Source organism: Petaurus breviceps, unplaced genomic scaffold, assembly GCF_028583685.1.
Source record: "Petaurus breviceps papuanus isolate PSGF00001 unplaced genomic scaffold, PetGlider_PUasm1.0 98, whole genome shotgun sequence".
NCBI lineage: Eukaryota > Metazoa > Chordata > Mammalia > Diprotodontia > Petauridae > Petaurus > Petaurus breviceps.
In genome coordinates, this window is record NW_027187460.1 from 36,657,060 (window position 1) to 36,661,315 (window position 4,256).

A 4,256-nucleotide genomic window follows, 5' to 3' on the forward strand; every position below is an offset into this window, starting at 1 on the left:
TTCTGTTTAGAGGGGGCAGGAGGGAAAATAAAGTTGGGAAAAGGTAGCCAAAAATAATTTTAAAGGAAAGCAGAGAGGATCATTTTTAATGGAAAATACCAGAAGAAAAGCCAGAGAGAATCACAGACAAGGACAACATCAAAGTTGCTGTCATCAAATATATATTATATATCAAAGTTATCAAACATAATTTGTGGTGGAAACATTTATATATACATACACACATATGTGCACATATACATTTATTGGGAATTTATATACATATACATATATCTATATATGCATTGTACACATATATATACACATAGATTTGTATGCATACATATATACCTGTGTGTATATGGCAGGTAGGTGGTATAATGGCAAGCACAGAAGTAGTTTACACCTTGTTTCAGCTATTGAATTAACACCCTGTTTCAGTTCAAGTTTCTTTTGAGCTTTGTATCAAGTCTGTTAAGAAACAGAGCAACTTGTGAAACACAACTTGTGAACCCTAGAACTCATGAACTCCTGCAACAGAAAGGGGAGGAGCTAATGAACATATATAAGGAGAGGCCCAGGCTAGAGACAGCAGAACTGAGGAGAGGACTCTTGTAGTGGCAGAGTCAAGAAGGAGAAAACTTGTGATATCCCAGCACTCTGGTTGTCTGCTCTGTCTGTGTTGATGTTTGTTTGTGATACTTTGTGCAGAAGCCCTGGGACCTTACTGGAAGCCCTGAAAGATGATTTTCTGCTTATATGTTTATAGAAGTCCTGGAGGAGGGTTTTGTAGGTCCTGGGACTTTACTGACGATTTGTTATGACCTCTTGGACCTTGTGTGTGAGCCTGAGTTGATTTCGCAGGCAGATAGTGAATTCAGGATGGTGCCACAATGTGAATGAATATTATTGTGACCCTGTTGAGCTGTGTTCCCAGAAACATGAATTGTAAAGGACTTGAGGTGGAGTGGACACTTTAAACTTCAATATGGAGTGGGAACTGGATGAAAAACTGGACAAGGAGTTGGACAAGGAACTGGGAGCTGCCTGCCTTTGTTTTTTTCTTTAAACGTAAGAATGCCCAAAATTTTTTTTACTAAAAGCTGAAATATCAAAGTCATTCTTAAAAAATACATTCCCCAAAATGTTACTTTCCTTTTTACCAACCATAGTGCAACAAGTAGAATGAACATGAGCAGAGGAAAGCTGTCAAGACACATTACATATGGGGATATCCAAATGAGGTAGCAACTTGGACCTTGAAATCATAGTATAGCACATACAGGCACTAGGGCAGAAATACCTGAACGGTCATATGACCCCTGGGTAAATTACTTAGCGTCTCAACGCCAGAGCTTCTTCATCTATGAAATGGACAAGACAACCTATCCACCCTCCCCTTAGGGGTATTGTGAGGAAATTATTTTGTAAACCAAGTCCTAAAAAAAGTGGATCATGGGAATTTAGGAAATCATCTAATCCAACCCCCTCCCTTTACAGAGGAGGGAGTTATTTTTAGGACTGTGGCACTAAGGCACCACTGTTTCTTTTTCATCTCTATTCAAAATGAAGTTACTAATATGGGCATGCAATCTTTCATCAAGAAATGAAGTTGTCACCTCCCAAAACCAAAAAACTTTTAGAGTCTGCAAAGATTACAAAATGTAGCTTTACAGCATCTTCTCAAAATTAAAGGCAATAAGAAATAAGGAGGAAACTGGTTAGACTATTCGGCTACCTGTAGGAACTCTAGGATTCTTGAAGTACATAGGACAATCCTCTGAGAAAGAAAGATAATAGGATTTAGATCATCTAAATCCCTCATTTTAAAAATGAGAAAATTAAGTTCCAGAGAGGCAAAGTTCTGAATAGAACTATGTAGAACTAAGCTGTGAATGGAGGCCTCCAATCTCAACTCCAGTCTTCTTTCCACTGCTCTGACTCTAAATTCAGTGCTTTGTCAATAACAGAGTACTACAAAGGAAACTCTACCATTCCACCACTCCCACAAAAATACTGCCAACGGATGTGCTACTTTATTCAAATGAATGGACATGGAAAAACTTTCTTTTTCTGCTGGGATATCGGAGGATGGGGAAGAATGTACTAGGGGACAAAAAGACCAAATAAACTAGACAAAATAATGCGTGACTTTCCCAGGCCTTTATCCCAGCCTCTCTTCTGAATGAGCACTCCCCTGAGCACACTGGATCCTCCAATCTCATTTTAAGAGTCATTAGAAAGCCCAAATAACTTCACAGTCCCTGCTTCCCAGCTGCTGTCATATTTGCCATCTTTGTCATCACAAGCAAATTCCAACAGGAGTCTTTTGGGATGCCAGGCCACCATGAATGTTGAAGATTCACACTGCACCTCTCAGAGCTTATCACCTGTTTCTACTTCAGCAATGTCAATAAAGTGATCTTCAGATGCCAATGCAAGCATCTTCCTGTCATGGCTAAAGCTGAGGGTTCTCACTGGCCAATCCAATCTGGAAAAACATCTCACACACACTAATTCGTCAACATCCTAAAGGCTAACCAGTGCATCAGCATTTCCTGTGGCAAAGTACTTCCCTGTGAGGTCAAATTTGATACAGATGCAATTGGAAGGATGGGCATTGATGGACTGCACAGGCTTCAGCTCAGGAGAGTTGAGAATGTTGATACAACCATTGCCATTTGTCAAGAAGAACATATTGTTATCATTATTCCAGGAGATTTCATTTACTTCAAATTGAAACTGCTCCTCTGCTTTTGAATGGTGTGTTTTAGCATCAGTGAAAGTTACCACATCATCTTTGTTGCCCACAGCAATGGTCTGCCCATCATGACTCCAGCAAATGTTAATATTCTTCCCTTTAGTATTCACAGTGGTGATGCATTTTGTAGTTCTAACATCCCAGATGTGAATAGTTTTGTCCCCAGATGCAGTGACAAAGAGGTCTGGATTACTTGGGTGCCAACAAAGCTGATCCACGCTGTCCCCATGCCCTCGGTAGTTACTTTCTTTTACCAGATGGTCCTTCTCCAGCAAGAAGACACTGGCCATCTTGTCGAAGGAGTCCGAGGCCAGGCGGCACCCGTCACAGCTCCAGGCCACCTAGTACACCTTTGCGCTGTGTGCCAGGAACTCGCGAGTCTTGTTGTGGCTCCAAAACAGCTCCTGCATCCCAGCCACATAGCGGGACGGGCCCCTGTCAAGCTATTCCAGGGCCCGGCCCCCCCCAACAGTGCCCAGCCCCAGCACAGAGGGCCCCGGGAGGGTTGACGCACTCGCCATCCTGCACACACAGAGCCGTCCCACTGCCTGCCTTTGTTGCATCATTTTCATTTCTTTTCCCAATTTTTCCTCCACTTCTCTTACTTGATTTTCAAAATCCTTCTTAAGCTCCTCCATGGCCTGTAACCAATTCATATTTTTCTCGGAAGCTTTTGGTGCAGGAGTTCTGATTTCGTTGTCTTCCTCCCGTTCCATGCTTTGATCCTTTTTGTACCCAAAAAAGGAATCTAAGGTTTGATTGCTGTGTTTGCTTTGCTTCCTTTGCTTGCTCATGTTGCCACTCAATTACTTGACTTTTGAGCTCTTTGCCACAGTAGAGCTCTGCTTCCAGAGAGGAGATCTTTGTCCCAAATCACTTTGTCCCAAAGGTTTTAAAGCTGCCCAAGTTATTAGTTGGGTACCCTCTCTACATCCCCACAAACTCTGGCTCACTGGTCACACACCCCAGGACCTCCACCCAAGAAAGCAATCCAGATCCAAGCAGGTTAATGCAAGAGCAATTACCTTCTGAATGGTCACTTGGTCCCCCTACAATCTGTAGGAGCTCTGAAGCAGCCATGTGGAGGCAGCTGCATGGCCAGCCATGGTGCCTCCACAGCTTCTTGCTCCCAGGGGCAGAGGCCAGACAAGGCTCCTAGTAGCCCTCAGTTCCAACAGGGTTCCACGCTGACCTTTTACTTTCTCTTTGACATTTATAGGTTGATAATTCTGGGAAGTGCCACAGTTGCTGGCGATCTACTCTCCCAATGCTCCAACTACTGCTGGTGGGGGCCGCCTTGGGGATAAAACTGTAGGCTGACATGGGGCTGGGCTTGGCTCCCAGTGCCCTGCAATGGACCCTTCCCGTTCACCTGCCAGGCTGGCTTCAGCGGGAGATTTTTTTCTCTCTATCTATCCCTTTGTGGGTTTTATAGCTCTAAAATTTGTTTAGAATCATATTTTATGGGTACTTGAGGTGGTTATGGGGGGAGCTAATGGATTTTCCACCCCACTGC

At 43.3% G+C, this 4,256-nt stretch overlaps 1 pseudogene; it reads right to left on the reverse strand.

Annotated features, from left to right (window-relative positions):
• Positions 1-2,153: 2,153 nt before the first annotated feature.
• Positions 2,154-3,261, reverse strand: LOC138155745 (THO complex subunit 3 pseudogene; annotated as a pseudogene).
• Between the last annotated feature and the right edge of the window lie 995 nt (positions 3,262-4,256).